The 17150-nt window shown below is 41.9% G+C and overlaps 1 protein-coding gene and 1 long non-coding RNA gene across 51 annotated transcripts in view; one reads left to right on the forward strand and one right to left on the reverse strand.

Annotated features, from left to right (window-relative positions):
• The window catches only part of SORBS1 (sorbin and SH3 domain containing 1), a 232296-nt gene that overhangs the window by 133343 nt on the left and 81803 nt on the right, over nt 1-17150 (reverse strand). The window lies entirely within an intron of this gene.
• LOC131493123 (uncharacterized) lies at nt 6396-13400 on the forward strand. The gene is made up of 3 exons (XR_009252477.1): nt 6396-6490; nt 10549-10743; nt 13289-13400. It is a non-coding gene; the product is annotated as an uncharacterized LOC131493123 (long non-coding RNA).

A 17150-nucleotide genomic window follows, 5' to 3' on the forward strand; every position in this document is an offset into this window, starting at 1 on the left:
TCCTAATCCAAAAATCAATCTGACTGAGGCACACAGGATGAACTAGGGGGACTGGGGACACTGGTGCAGGGAGAGTACATGAGCTGAGGCCAGGCCAAGAGAGAATGCATGGACATCTACTGCTTTTTGTGACTTCCTCCTCCAATTTCCCTCAACCATATATACCCTCTCTGCCCAGGAAAGCAGCTCCCAGCAAACTTGTTTTGCCCATTTGGCTGTGAAAAGCTCCACAAAAGCGTTGATTACAGCAACCACAGCTGACAATTTCTACATTTGTCTTATCTTGCTTATTTGCTGCAAAAACTGCTGCTCAGAGAGAATCTGATTTTTGGAGCTTACTCCTTAAATCTCACTCTGCCACTTTTGCCCACGGCTAGTCTTATTTTTTGCCCATTTGCCTTGGTGGCTGACATGAAATTACCAGAAAACAAAAGGTGTCAAAAATCCTTTATTACTCACAAAGCTTACTAACTGGAGACATTACAATTAACAACCACTACCATAGACTAAAACATGACGAATGAGGGATCATTTTCAAACTAATGTTAAAGAGAATAGTTCTCGACATAAAATGACCCTGTCTTCACAATTCACCACTCATGTAAATATGACAAAAAATGTTGGAAGAAGAGAACTACGTATTCAATTATAGTTAATGTGATGATCCTGAGACTAGATTAAGGAGCCTGATTAAGAGAATATTAAATGCTTCACATTGAGCTCTATCAGCAAATAGTTCCAGGTGTTGAGGCAGTGATCCTACCGCTTTGAAACTCAGTTTCCCCCTGGATTAATAATAGCACTGGGGCGCCTGGGTGGCGCAGTCGGTTAGGCGTCCGACTTCAGCCAGGTCACGATCTCGCGGTCCGTGAGTTCGAGCCCCGCGTCAGGCTCTGGGCTGATGGCTCGGAGCCTGGAGCCTGTTTCTGATTCTGTGTCTCCCTCTCTCTCTGCCCCTCCCCCGTTCATGCTCTGTCTCTCTCTGTCCCAAAAATAAATAAAAAATGTTGAAAAAAAAAATTTAAAAAAAAATAATAGCACTAATTTCCCTGCTGCGTAAGGATTAATGGGACCAAGCATCGCCCGTGTAGCAGTGCCTGCACACGGTAAGAATTCAATAAATGATCACGTGTTGATATAATTGGTTTATTTCCCATTTGTCTCGTTCTAACTCCAAAAATGAGCATAGTAGTAGGTGGGTGGAAATGCTGGTTAATAAAAGGCTCGAGTTAGTCACTGTTTTACTATAACAACAGTTTACCGGGATTCTGCTGGAAGGAGGCAGGGGCACTGCCAGCAATGAAGGCTTTCTGCCTTGGACAGAGAACACACAAAACTTGAGGTAGCTCCACCCAGCACCCTGCATTTGTATAGAACTTTGCAGGTTATAGAACAGCAGTGCCTTTGGCTGTCTGTAAGAAGGTCAGGAATTGAGTTCAATCAAAGAAAAAGGGGATGGGGAAGAAATGCAATGCGGTCTGTCTTTAAGAAGGTTTCATGTGGCCAAAGGACTCTCAGAGTATCATAATACGTCAGGGCTGGAAAGGACCACAATTTCCAAATATTAGAAGCCCTGAAGTCCAACAGGACACATTGGGGAAAGCCAACCGTGTCAGCAATAGAGGTGACAGCTCCTAGGTTTGGGGTCCTGCTGTGCTTTCCTGAAGTTAATCTCCCTGACGACAAGCATCTATGATCATATGAGTTTGTAAGTCATGAGAGTACTAAAATATTCTAAATGGCTTTGAAAAATTTCATTGTGGCATTCTCTTTCGTCAAAAAAAAAAAAAAGCAGTAGTAGAAAACTAAAATCTAAGGTTTCATAACATTTATAGTAAACCCAAATGTCTCTAAAATTAAATTCTAAAATCTTACACACAAGTACAAAGTTGGGGAATAAATGGCTTTTCTCCTTTTTAAAAATAAATCATTAATTTAAGGCAAGCCCACAATCAAATGCCCTTTGGTGCTGCTGAACCCATTAATTCATGCAATAAAAGTTCACTAAATGTGAGGAATGAACAGTGGTTCTTCTATTTTAATTTGTAGTATGTTGTATAGATCTGGAAGTCAAACCACCAGGATTCTAACAGAGAGCGTTTTAAGAAGACTGCAGAGAGGGGGAAAAATAAGGATCCCACACAAAAATCTCTCCTGCCCTTGAAGTGTGCAACAAAAACCCGTCATAAAAATGTAACTTTAGAACTCTTGGGTTGGTTCCCAATCTTCTTACAGGGAGCTGCAGTATTTGTGTAGTTTGGTGAATATATTACACACAATCATAGACTTTCTTCCTACCTGTTTAATAATAAAAGTGCAAAAATAGGTTTTTCCTTATGTAAAAATGTAAAGCCTAAGTAAATATACTGGGTTATAAGGGGAGAAGAAACTAAAATATGAGCTCAAAATTCTTAAAAACAGACAAGAAAAACACTTGACCTCTCAGCATGGTGATGAAGCATTTCAAATTCCCACGTGCTAATATCACAGCTCTAAAAACAAACTGGCAGAGCGCCTAGGTGGCTCAATGCGTCGAGCATCCCACTCTTGATTTCGGCTCATGTCATGATCCCAGGGTCGCAGGATCAACCCCCGCACTGGGCTCCGTGCTGAGCTTAGAGCCCGGTTAAGATTCTCTCTCTTCCCCCACTCCACCCCTGTCTCCGGCTTGCTCACTAAAATTAAAAAAAAATAAAAATAAAAAGTAACTAAAAAACTTAAGTGCAGCGAATCAGGTACCGTGGTGCCCTGGGGAGCATGAAATCCAAGAGGACTACATGAAGTGTGCCCACGTACTTTGCTAAAGTCCAACCAGTGAACAGAAAATCCCAGAGATGCCAAATTTTACATATAGGTGTAATTTAAAATACTTATGCTCCGGCTTCATTGCTGGTTTACACCAAAGCTGAAAGAGGAGGGAGGGAGAAGTGGGTGAGTTCAGGAAGGTGCCCTAGACGCCGACCAGATGAACACTGGCTTGGAAGAGCCTATTCTTGGAAGTGCCCAGCAGCGGGCATTGACTCACTGAACGTGGACAAGCGGCCGAGTTCTTCCAATGAGGGGCCAGACAGGGAAACCCTCCTCTGGCCGTTCAGCTCAGCTCCCTCATTAAATTCAGAGTGAAACCAGCTGCCAGAAAAGGCAAAGGGTGACCCAGCCGTGGCTCTGGAAATTCCTAGCAAAGAAAACAGACTGAACGCCTGGGTCGTGGTAGCTCACAGATCACAGTGCTAGAAGGCAGATTTCAGGCAACTGTATGGAAGATAAGGAAATCATCCTTAGAGTGGTGCTCTGCTCCTGCTGAAAATATAGTGCGGTTTCTCTCAGAACGTGCTGGGTCCATTATCATCAGGGAGACAGAACAGATGGAGGAAGACACAGGCAGTGGGGCAGTGAGTCCCCAAAGATCAGTAAAACGGTGTCAGTGAATAGTAGACCAACACAAATAATATTAAAACAAAAATATCAATTCTTTACAAGAATTATTAAAGTTAAATAAGTACATATAAAATACTTCACTAAAAAGGTTAAATCTTACTCATTTCTTCTATCACTGAAATCTACACAAATGACATTAAGAAACTGCATTTAAATATAGATGTTATATGAAATCATTTTTTTAGGTCAAAGAAACTTTAAGATAAAGTGATTTTTTTTTCTCATGTCCTGATTTTTTTTCCTTAAAAGATGCATCTGCAATACAGAATATGGCAAGCCACAGACTGACCTCTAACTTCATTACTTTAAAGGCCAAAAATGCTGCTATGTGGTGGGAAGAGCCCAATAAAACCATCATTGTCTTTTTGTGGAGAACTGGCTATTGTCTTTACTTTTGCCCCCAAGTAAATAAATATTGGTCTTAACCCTTGATAGGAGCTAACACTGGGTCTTTCTCTTCATCCCTTTTCCTCCAAACTTAGTAATTTCCTATTTTATAAATTCAAACATGACTTAATCATTAATGATTTCCCCAAATGTACGTTTCATCATGGATGCTGAAAAAGTCAAAGTCAAAGTACTACTTGTAACCCTGCTCCTAGTCAACTTTGATGAATCAGAGAATTCAGAAAAGAACAGGAACATTTTACATGTGCCCTTCAACTAAATTCCTAACTTGGACTTCAATTTTCATTATAAATTTGAATTCTCTGGATTTAAAAATATTTTTTCAATTCAAAGCACAACTAAAATAATCTTCGTAAAAAATGCTCCCGCTGTATCAGAGGGCCTCAAAAACTGCTTTATGTTGGTCACAGGGAGGGGACACTTGTCTCAAATGCAGATTACAGTTTCTGCTCCCAGACGTGTGGATTGAGAAGTTCCAAGGGGGGGGGGGGGGGGCCTAAAATCTGCATTTCTGGAGAATGTGGTTTAAGGCCATGCTTTGAGAAATACTGGTCAATATGACCAAGTTACGGCAGTTCCAAGTATTAAATGCCCACAGCTCCAACACTTGACACAAAGCTGGAAATTATTATGAATTTGTTGCATCAAATTAAATAGAATTTCTAATTTGCAGACTGTGTCAGAATTTCATTTCAGCAGGGAGACAGTTTTTCCTTTTTCCCCTGCAAACTGTTCACAGTGAGTAAAACAACGTGCAAATATAATTGCACTTAGGCCTGCCAGGCATGACTGCTGCCCCATCTGCACATTGTCTGGCACAGGGTTTCCAAATGAGAAATCTACTAGGAGCACATTCATCTATCAGCTTAAATATTCCTAAACTGGATAATTGAGAAAGCCAAGAAATCAAATGTGCCCAAAATTTCAGACTGTTTCATATCATCACCCATAAAATGACTATACCCTAAAAAAAAAAGATATATATCTGATACATCCGTTGATGCCATGTAAAGAAAATTTTTTTAATTAAGCAGACTTTGATTTCTAAAAGTCCATTAATACTTTATCCTCTCATATTACTGTAACAGCAACGTTTACATTTTATATCAAACTCAAACTGCTAACTTCTCAACGTGTTTCCACCAGACAGTTCTATTAACTATTCAGCAACAGAAAATAGTTTCCTATAAAAAGCAACTGGGAAAGCAGTTACAACCAAAGAAATTCAAAAGCAGTTGTTCAAGTATTAAGCTCTTTTTTAGAAGAAAAAGAGTTTCCTCTCATTTCAAGAGTATTGTTCTTTTTAGATCTAACAGGTTTTATTTTTTATATTTTCAAGTACCAAGGAAATTATAAGCACAGAATTAAACGTCTGAAAATTAAAGAAAAAGATCCATATTGTCACCACTCTAAAACAACCTCTTTCTTCATCTGTAGGACCAAACTTTGACAAACAGCACTCAAACCCTGGTGAACTCGCTTCTGATACAGGTGACTGCAAAGCACTCAGGATTACACCACTCTGCAACACGTACATTTTTTTAATTTAGTGAGTTGGGGAGCCACATACTCAAGTCTGCTTCCTGTTTCTTTTGAGAGGTAGCCAAATCTGATTTGTCTCCCTAGCAATAAATAAAATACAATTATTTGTGTCATCAAGAGCTCTAAGCTTAGCATGTGACATACAAGATCTCAGTTAACCCTAATAACCTTAGAGCATATGTACTGTTGCTACCAACTTCGAAAGGAGGAGATGGTTCAGTGTCTTCCCCAGGGTCACATGACCAGTATATGCTGTAGGATTGTGACAGAAACCTGATCTGACCTTAAATCCCAGGCTCTTAAAGATCACCTCGTACTAGCGTGGCACTGCATTGCATTTCCCTTCCTTCCACTCCTCCCACCTCGTTTTGTAAACACCTTTCCACTGCATTTGTTTTCTGGTGATTAAGAGAATGAGCTCAACAGACCTTCCCACAGACCTATCCAGCCTTTATGAAGTGCCAGCTTAGTGTCAGACACTGTGCTCAGGGCTGGCTACAGAGACGAACACCACCATTGCCCTCCAGAGGCCTATAGTCCAAACTGTGGAGGGGGCTTCAAAGCAAGATGATGGTGTCTTTTGTTCTGTGAAAGCCACGCGATGCCTAGACAGTCCACTGCTGGCTGCCGAGAGAGTGGAAGTGAACAGAAGCTTGGGCTGAGGGCTGGGAGTGGATACAAGTGACGCCTTCGGCCCAAGGAATGAACGGAGAGCTAGTTAAGGACTACAAGCCTTTCACAGCAAATTCCCAAACTAGAATGTTTTGGTTCTATAAATGGAGATGTTACAAGGGGAACATTAGTTTGAAGTAAAACTGAATTTTGAAAAATTTTTACAAACTTTTGTATAGTTATGCTGTTGGCGTCACTCTCCAATTCCACATAGTTGTTGGGAGTCCAGCTGTTTACTCCCTCGATTTGACTCTTGTCAACTCAAGTGGCAGAGATATCCCAAGTTCCAGTAAACACACACAGCTCTTTTTAGCTCTGGCAGGCGCGCTAGGGGGAAGCTGGAAGGCCTGGTTCTGGCCAGGCGTGGGCTACAGCCTTAACAGAGAGGCAGTGTTCCCCAGGATCCAGCAAGGCAGTGACGGGGATCAAGGTGAGAGAGCCCGGGGAAACGGGCCGATGTAGGTGGCCCGTGATCATGAATGTCCCCTTCTCCTTCCATCACTAACCCTTGGCGATTCCCATGCTTTCCTTTAATGAGAGAGGCCTATTGCATCTCTCCCCATGCCCTTGCCCTTGCCTTCCCTCAGAGGCATGGTGATTAAGAATGTAGGTTTGGGGCACCTGGGGGGCTCAGGCAGTTAAATGTCCAACTTTGGCTCAGGTCACGATCTCATGGTTCATGGGTCTGAGCCCCGCGTCAGGCTCTGTGCTGACAGCTCAGAGCCTGGAGCCTGCTTCAGATTCTGTGTCTCCTTCTCTCTCTCTGCCCCTCCCCTGCTTGTGCTCCCTTTCTCTCTCTCTCAAAAATAAATAAGTAAACATTAAAAGGAAAAAAAAAAAAAGAATGTAGGTTCGGTATAAATGATCAGCTCCATCCCTTACTAGCTGTGTGATCTTGGGCAAGTTACCTCAGTTTCCACATCCATAAAATGGAGTATTACAGCAATCCCTCTTGTGTGGCTACTACAAGATCTGGTTGCGGTAACACTGGTAAAGCACTCAGGAGCACCTGCCACAAAGCTGGACACAGTGAAGTGCTTGATAAATGACTTCTTTGACTTGGGGCACTCACTGGCTGGTCTACTTTTTCCCACTTAAGTGTTGGCTGTTGTATTGGTCATTCTTCTGTAAGCCAGGGATGATTCTCTGAAGGGTGGCTGAGTACACGTTCACTCTACCTTTTGCAGTGACCTACTCTTATAGGATGGTCAATAAATGTTTTGGGGGTTTGTTTTTGTTTAGCTCTGAGGGACCTTTAAACACTCACACAAGAGATTCTCTTACACTTATTTGGACCTATCTCAGTGACCTACATAGTGAAAAACATTCAATAAGAATCAATGTTGGGTTTATTTTGTTATGAGGGACCACAGAAATAATGTAGTTTGACACCTTCACTGTATAGCTGAGAAAACAGTCCAGGTGAGGAAGGAGAAGCCCACCCACATGGTTGGAGTGAGATTGTGACCTGGCCAAGAGTAAAACAAGGGCTCCCTATTCAGCACTGTTTCCCCCACAGGATGTTGCCCTGAGTCAAAACACAGATAACTGGCCTTATCTTTCAGTAGACCAAATGGTAAGGAGAATGTCATGCTAACATCATATTTCAAGAGGAACAAAATTCTTTATTCGCTACAAATATTCTTTCTGAATTTTCACACAGTGCCTTGGATGTAGTAAAGGAGCAATAAATATTTTGATTTTATATAAAAAGGCAAATGACACTGAGAAATACACCGTCACTATGAAAAATTCTTCCAGATACTGGAAGATTTTCCAGTATCCATATTTCCATATCCATATACAAAGAAATAATAGAATGTTCTAGATAATAAAATGTTGCCATGGTCTAAAGGTTTATTTCCCCCCAAATTCATATGCTGAAAACCTCACATCCAAGGTAGATGGTACTAGGAGCCTTTGGGAGGTGCTTAGGTCATGAGGGCAGAGCCCTCATAAATCGAATTGGTGTCCTTATAAAAGAGTCCCCAGAGTCATAACCCTTCCACCATGTGAGGCTACGACAAGAAGTCTGTAATGTGGAAGAGGGCCCTCACCAAAACATGATCATGCTGGTGCTTTGACCTTGAATGTCCCTAAACTGTGAGAAATAAATTTCTGGTGTTTTTAAGCCCAGTCGTGGTATTTGGTATGGTGGCCTGAAAAGACTAAGACATTGATTAATTACAAAGTCCAATTTTTGAAGAATGAAAAATACCATGCAATGAGGTATACTAGCATCCTTAATACAGTTTCTCTTTCTATGGACTGAACAGTGTCTAGAGAGCATCACTCTAGGCATCAAGTGACAACAATTCTGTGTTGTACCACATATCTCAGACTATTAGGGCAGATACAAATTCAAATTTTCTATCTCTTTTACCAATAAATAATTTCACTTCTCTCCAAATTCCAGTTTTCCAGAAACCAGTAACCAAATAAATCAAGTCAGTAAGCATTGTAAGTAAATGTAACAGTAAATCACAACAGACTAAAAACCCGCAAAAAGAAGGCTCACACGCTTACCTCCAGAACCCAACAGGTCTATAGCTGTAGATGTGATGCATATTTGTAAAAGGCTCAACGTGGAGCCAATATGACAGCAGACACAGACGGGGCAGCAACACAAATTCTAAAACCAGAATCTTTAATTACCTATGTCCCTAGGAAGCAAATTGGCAAGAAATGTGAGTAACAAGCTTTAAAAAAAAAATTTTTTTTTCGTGATATACTATGAAGTCAGAAAATTCTGAGCTCAAACTCCTTACTTTCTTTACCATTACCAGGTTGAACCCTATCAAATGGCCTTTAAGTCAAAAACAATCAAATACTAGAATATCACATTACTCAAATTAACACACAACATTACGAGGGAACAAAAGACCGCTGTCATCAAAGACAGCCTCGAGCATGGTTTCAGGAAGATTATCTCTAATTCATAATGGTTTTCTTCAATGAGTTCTGGGGTGGAGAAAGCAGGAGGGGCTGAGGTTAACAGTTAGTTGCTTAAGTTACCAAAAACTCCACTGACTAGAACTCTTCATCTTCTAAGCGGCCCTATTAAAGTTTCACTGCAGAATAATTTATGAGATGTCTGAGGAATGCTGTGAAAAAAAATACGTCTGACATTTAAGACTATTTTAAAACACCTCTCTTGTACAAAGAGCTGGAGGTGTGGCAGGTCGGGCCTTGCTCATGCCTGGGGAGAGCTGAAGTTTTTTGCGGTTTGGGGCAGAGACCCGGCACAGCTTCAAAGCTCCGAGGCCCAGGCGGGCTCTCCAAGCCCCCGGAGGCGCGACCAGGCCAGGCAGAGACGGCATCTCTGTTCCTATTTGGGGCCTCAGCACTCTGTTTGCCCTTCAAGGTTCCCTGCTGCCTAAGGAAACATGCAAAATATTTCCGTGAAGCACCGCTGTGTGGAAGCAACAGGAAATAAAGGTTTACTCCAGTGACTCCCTGCTAATAAAGAGGCAGGGGTCGCATCTGAGAATCAGGGTTTTCCAAGCGACTTGTTATTTTTACCAGATGTTTTCAAAGGCAGGGCTTGTGCACAGTACTTCAGAGGTTTTTTTGTTTTCTAGAATCAAGAGGGCTTAACCATAAGATGTATTTTAATGGAGCAGGAAAAGCCAATCCAAATTCAAAAGGATATGGGGAAAGTGGCCTCCTCAGAGACACGACTTGTAAATTTTCTTAGGGTATAAGAGAAATGAAGCATTCATATCTGAAACTTCCTAAAGGAGGTAAAATCAGTTCTTAAAAAATTCAACCTTTACCACATTTTTTTATTAAAAAATTTAATGTTTATTTGTTTTTGAGAAAGAGAGAGAGACAGGCCGACAGAGAGTGAGCAGGGAAGGGACAGAGAGAGAGAGAGAGACAGAATCCGAAGCAGGCTCCAGGCCCTGAGCTGCCAGCACAGAGCCCGACACGGGGCTCGAACTCACAAACCGTGAGATCATGACCTGAGCTGAAGTCGAACGCTTCCCCAACTGAGCCACCCAGGCGCCCCTACCTTTACCACTTTCTAACAAAGGTGTTAAGCTATGGAGACTTCACTGGGCAAGCATGGCCCCAATGTAAAAACTGGAGTCAGAAGCACCTAAGGATCCCACCATGCCTTCTTCCTTCTCCCACATGCCTGCCCACCTCCTACCACCAGCACTGTCTCCGTTTGGTGGAGGCACCTGGGCATAGAGCGCTCTTCCATGCTATGCCCACAGCAAGCCTTCCCAAGCTGCACCATATGTCTCAAAAGTTTCCCTCTACCTTGTCCTACCCCCAACAAGCTATGCTGCCTCATTTGTGTCCTTCAAATGGCTCCCATATCCTCCAAGCCTATATTCTAGAATGGGACCAACCCGAAAAAAAGGACAGATGATGGATTTCCAGAGCTCCAACTTACTGCCTTTCTCTCTCTCCCATATATATGGAATCTATATTCTTTTGTTAATTTACATTATTTGCCTAATGTGCTATTTTCTCCAGTATACTGATTGTTCAGAGCAACACATCTAGCTCAGAACATGAGCTTCTAGAGAGCAGTGTTTTCAGCCTCATCACGCGGAGAAAGACTGAGGGAAAAGAGGATGTTCCCCTAAAGAAATATGTGGAGAAAGCGTGGGGTTGCGAGTCTGACATCGCAGTTGGAACTTTGCCTCCATTCTCCAGCTAGCATCGAAGGTAACTTCCTTTGCCTCTTTCAAGTTCACATTCCTCTTCTGCAAAGTAAGAAATAATAAAACCTATCTTTGGGGTGATTATGAGGACTGTACCGGCTACGTGAAAAACCCTGCATATACAGAGAGGAATAAGTCCTGCGTCAACCATTGTTGCTTTTCCCAAACTGCCTACACCTTTTATAAATAGTTCCTTTATTTAAATCTCCTTAAATTACCTGATTTGAATGTGCCATAGGATTCCTGCCAGGACTCCCAATACACTCAGTAAGTGACATTTTCCTTATCTTTCCCACTTCTCTCCTAGTGTATGATTTTCTACTGAAGAAAAACTTGCTGCTTTAAAAATATATTAACCTTATATTCTTCAATGTTTCGTTACTTTCATTTTGTTCCAGTGCTCAAGTTGTTGTGTAAGTCTGGTTTACCCAAATTATAAATTCTGGCATTATGTCTGATTTACCTGCATTTGAAGTTTCTGAATTTCACACTGGTTTACCGGGCTGTAAAATCACAAGGCTAATAGGACCCTATCACATCACCTAGGCCAGCATCTCCCAAAACATGTTCCACAAAACAGTGCTGCCAGAAAAGCTAGCGTGTGGCAAAAAAGGTGTTCTAGAATCTAACAAATTTGCAATGTCTTTCCATGGCAACTCTCAGTGACCTTCAGTGATACCTTTAGGTATCTGAGAAGTCTAGCCATAAGGAATCCCACTGAAATGCACTCAAGCAGCATTCTGTTAATTTATTTGCCCACAGAACCATTTCCTCCTCCCTCCCTTTAGGGCACCCATTAACGCCATGCAGAACAAACTTCTACATAGTCCCAGTGGAATGGGAGAGCAGAAACAGAAAAAACCCTTCCCTAAGGTCAGTTTGTAAATGACGGAGGTAGCTTCAGGCCCAGACCTCTCCAACCCCCAAGCCCCAGTTCTTCTGGCCATACCAGAGGGTCTCTAACTTCATCACACAGAGGGATGGCCAGGAGCGCTGGTTAACTGTAGGCTGCTGTGTCTGACTCTAAACTGTCTAAGTCAGTGGATCTGGTGTGCATTTCCAACACTTCTTGGGTGCTGCTGCTGCCAGAAGAATCACACTTTGAGAAGCACTGTCCTACACCCGCCCGCAGCAGCACAGAGGCTGGGGCGTGCCTCATCCCAGAGGGAAGACCTGGTGGGGAAGCCAAGGCGTCAACTCGGGAAAATGCCTACAGGACAACAGGGTTAATAATTAATGGTTCAACACACGAGGCTGTATCTAACAAATGACCAAACGGCCCAGAGTTAACTACCAAAACTGGACAGTGGGAATTACTTGGTGTGAAACGATAGGAAAGTCTGGAAAACGAGAGAGAGAGAGGGAGAGAGGGAGAGAGAGAGAGAGAGAGAATGGGGTGCCTTGGTGGCTCAGTCGGTTGAGTGTCTGACTCTTGATTTCAGTTCAGGTCATGATCCCAGGGTTGTGGGACTGAGCCACACACCAGGCTCTGTGCTGAGCATGAAGCATGCTTGAGACTTTCTCTCTCTCCCTCTGCCCCTCTCCCCCACTCATGTTCTCTAAAATTAAAAGAGAGAGAGAGAGAGAATAATTGGGAAGAACATTCCAAGTGGTAACAATGGTTCCTATTATCCAAATATTTGTTTGCAGAATGGTGGAGGCCTGGCTGTGCATGTCTTTGGAGAGCACCCTGGTTCTTAATTTGAATATGGGTGTGACTGCTATTTCAAAAATTCACAGCAAAACACTTAATGCAAAATAGAGTAGCTCCTCTCCAAAGTGATTTGGAGGATGGAGCAAAGGTCTTCCTGCTCCCTTTCCAGCTGTAGCTTCACTTTCCCTGTTCGCCCTCTCTGCTTGGGCACCCAGCCGCCCACCTCCAACACATTAAACCAAGGGACAAGCAAAGCTGGCCACGGTGTCTATAAGCCAGCTGGCTTAAGTTTTGCCTTGGGAAGTGGGGGTAAAACAGTCAAAGCCTGCAAGTCCCTGCAAATGGAGTTTGATGAAGTGAAACATTTTCGAGACATCCCTCACCCACACCTATCTCCTCCCCCAAAAAGAATTATCTGGGAAAATCGTTTTTATAAGTTAGCTATAGCAAATTATCTCAAAAGGAATAGCCAAGAATGAAAACACCATTCTCTGTGACACTCCAGGAGCTGTGGCCCCGAACTGCAATCTTGCAATGCTGGTACTAGCTACTGCTTTCAAAGAGCCAGGAATGACCTCACTAGGGTCATGGCAAGCCTGACTCTCACTCACTTGCTGGCATTCACTGAAAACTGGTTACCACAAGGTAAGAGGCAGGTGACACATGAGACATCTACTGCCCTCCTGGCTGAAGCAGTGAAAGCACATTGGTTAATCACGGGGTGAGTCAGGAGCGTGGAGATGAAGAACACTGGAGTCAGGTGGAAGAGGTTACTCTCAGGCGATTGTGCGGATGGCAGGAGGAAGCAGGATGCAGGACGGGAAAGGTAGGAAAATTGATAGTTCATGAGCACCTGCTCTGTGCCATATGATGATTATGATGATGATGATTATAGATGGGGAACCAACGCCCAGGAAGTGAAAGCTCAAACAGCTGGTCAACACCAATATGGGGACTTCAGCTTTGGTTTATCTAAATCCAAAACTGATGGTCTTCAATGATGTAAGATTCACAGATGACAGGAGACCTTGTAACTTCCACCGAAGTTAAATCAGGGTAAGTGCACTCTCCAGTCCTTCCCTAAGTTTCAATTTATCATTTCAAATGTAGTGAAATCATTAAATAAATTTGAGTTATATACACATACGTATACAATGTATTTACCTAAATGTAAGACATTTAAGTATCATAAAGTTCTAAGTTAGTTATGGATGGGGGAAGATTTTGAACCATTTGTTAAAAATTATCACCACGGGCGGGGCACCTGGGTGGCTCAATCAGTTAAACATCCCACTCTGGATTTCAGTTCAGGTCATGATCTCATGGTCATGAGATGGGGCCCCATGTCAGTGCTCTCAGCGTGGAGCTTACTTGAGATATTCTCTCTCTCTCTCTCTCTCTCTCTCTCTCTCTCTCTCTCTCTCTCTCTCTCCCTCCCTCCCTCCCTCCCTCCCTCCCTCTCAAAATAAATAAATAAACTTCAAAACAAATTATCACCATAGGCAATACATTTTATGCCTTTGAAGGGGTCTGAACACCTGAGTAGAGTGGCCAGAAATAAAATGTTTCCTTTTCTCCTCCAGGATGTTACACAAAAGCGACGAGGAAATGGGGGAGGGGTGGATGAGCATGACATTTCAGTAAATTTAGGAGCTACAACCTATACACAAAAATTGTTTACTACTAGTAGTGGGTCAGAAATACACAGAGATAAGTGCATCTTAAAATTCCGATGTTTCCACATCACCCCAAATGACACTATTAATAAATACGTACAGACCGGTCTACATGCCTGGCACGGTCTATAAGCTTTCTATAGACTAAGGTTGTTGGGTTTTTTTTTCAAACTTTTATTTAAATTTTAGTTGGTTAACATACAGTGCAATATTGGTTTCAGGAGTAGAATTCAACGACTCGTCACTTACATACAACTCCCAGTGCTCATCATAACAAGTACCCTCCTTAATGCTCATCACCCATCTAGCCCATCCCCCACCCACTTTCCCTCCATCAACCCTCATTTTGTTCTCTATCTTTAAGAGTCTCTCATGGTTTGTTTCACTCTCTCTTCCCCCTCTCCCATATGTTCATCTGTTTTGTTTCTTACATTCCACATATGGGTAAAATCATATGGTATTTTAGACTAAGGCTTTTAATCATCACATCCTACCTACAAGATGAATACCATCTTAGAAATGATGAAACTGAAGCACAGAAAGAATAAGTAACTAGCCAAGACCATAGAGTTCAACAGTAAATGGAGAAACTGAGATTTAAACCCAGGCCCTTAGGCTCTAGAGCCCACACTGATGACCACCAAGATGGAGTGCCTATCACATAGCAGATGTATGGGGTCATCATTGTTCCATGATTTTAGTAGCAAAAGATTTAGTAGCCTAAATACCATTCATAAACTATTGTTTATGTGTTATGACACATCTATTCAACAGAAACAACTATTAAAGACCATGAGGTAGCTCAAACTGTAAGATGGAATGATTTCCAAAATTATGGTTAAATAACCATGGATAATACCATGGGTCCAAACACGCCATGGATAGTATGAAGTCATTTGTGTAAAGAAAACAGACAAACATACATATTTACAGATGCAGAGAAAACCTCCAGAATAGTGCACAAGAAACTGGTGCTTCTGAGGAGAAAGCTGGGTACTGGAATTTGACAGAAAAAAAGATGGAAGATTTAATTTTCATGACAAATATCTTTCTAATTTTTGAATTAAGAACATGGTTCATGTATCACCTATTTATATAAAGCAAATTCAAAGACCAAAATTATTTGAAGAAAATCATGGTGGAATGTTTTCCAACCTAATTCCAAGTAGGGAAGGTAAGAAGTGATAGGAATACCCTGTGACACTTTTCCATTCATTTCATCAAATACTTTTTCATAGTAGATATTCCAAAATAATTAGAACTAAAAAATAAATTGAAAATGCCATCCACTTTCTGGGGCACCTGGGTGGCTCAGTTAGTTGAGCTCTTGATTTTAGCCTAGGTCATGATCTCACGGTTTGTGGGATCGAGCCCTGGGTCGGGCTCTGCACTGACAGTGTGCAGCCTGCTTGGGATTCTCTCCCTCTCACTTGCCCCTCCCCTGCAAGCATGCTTGCACACACTCAGGCATGTGTTCTCTCTCTCTCTCGTGCAAAATAAATTAACTTTCGGGGCGCCTGGGTGGCGCAGTCGGTTAAGCGTCCGACTTCAGCCAGGTCACGATCTCACGGTCTGTGAGTTCGAGCCCCGCGTCAGGCTCTGGGCTGATGGCTCAGAGCCTGGAGCCTGTTTCCGATTCTGTGTCTCCCTCTCTCTCTGTCCCTCCCCCGTTCATGCTCTGTCTCTCTCTGTCCCAAAAAATAAAATAAACGTTGAAAAAAAAATTAAAAAAAAAAAAAAATAAATAAATAAATAAATTAACTTTCAATATATATACATATACATATATACGTATATATATATGTATATATATATACGTATACATATATATACGTATATATATATACGTATATATACGTATATATATATACACACACACACACACACATATATGTATATATATATACACACATATATATGTATACATATACATATATATACACACACATACACACACACACATATATGAATAAAATGCCATCCGCTTTCTACTACTCCAACACTTGCTTCTTAAAAATGCAGTGGATAAATAACAAGAGAGAATTCCCTGTGTAGAAGGTAGTAAGAGGTGTTTCAACGTTTGTGCATGGCGTGTGCATGAGAGAGCAAGAGAAATCCTTTAAAAAATAAAAGAGGGCAGGTAGTGACCCAGCACAACCACTGTGTGGCTAAAATAGGAATGGGTATGTCACCCCCATGCCACTAAAGAAACAGTCTCTCATGTCCTACAAAACATGCAAGGCATCTTGCCTTGCCAAATTTAAACGGGGACGTTATTTTTACGTTACTATAATTAGTTCCCATTTGTCTATGAATCAGCCTTTATGAGGCAACAGCATCTAAGCCCCATCAGATGAAACCTGAGGCAACATCATCTCTGTTTATTATTTTGAAAAGAAAGAGAGGGAGCCAAGTTTCCTGCAACGCCCGATTCAAACACTGAAATTTGGAGGACAGAATGTCCTGTTGTCCACGTTTGAAGATAGGACTATATTTTCATCTAATACATCAGTCCCAGGTTCAGCTGGTAACAGGAAGGAATTGAATTCCAGAGCTCAAAAATAGGACTTAAGTACTAAACCACCTTTCACTGCTCATATAGAATATTTATATTTTAACACCTTACACAGCAGCATTTTTTAAGTGCTCACGTTAATGAACAAACATGAACATGTTTTAATCTAAAGGTATCTGAGTGAGTGGCAGATTGGTAAACACAAACATTTTAAACCTATATTCACATTCCTGGATACGCCCCTTTCATAATTAACTTTCTTACAAGAAATGAAGTGTTTCAACACCACATATAAAGGCAGGGGGAGAGGGAGTGTTCCTATGTAGCCTGGGATCCCCTTGAATGAAATGGCTCCTCTAAGAGGCTCTGCAATCAGGTATATAAACACAGTAGCATCTTTTGGTCTCCAAAGGGAGTCCAGCCAGATAGTAGACAGAATCTGGAAGAGGTTTAAACTGGCAACCTTAATAAGTTTCAGAGAACCAACTGGAGTGTACAAGTTCAATGCTGCAATTCACAAAGAACATCAGTTAGCAGTACTCTAAGGGATCACGGCACATTTGAGT

This window comes from Neofelis nebulosa, chromosome 13 (genome assembly GCF_028018385.1).
Source record: "Neofelis nebulosa isolate mNeoNeb1 chromosome 13, mNeoNeb1.pri, whole genome shotgun sequence".
Taxonomy (NCBI): domain Eukaryota; kingdom Metazoa; phylum Chordata; class Mammalia; order Carnivora; family Felidae; genus Neofelis; species Neofelis nebulosa.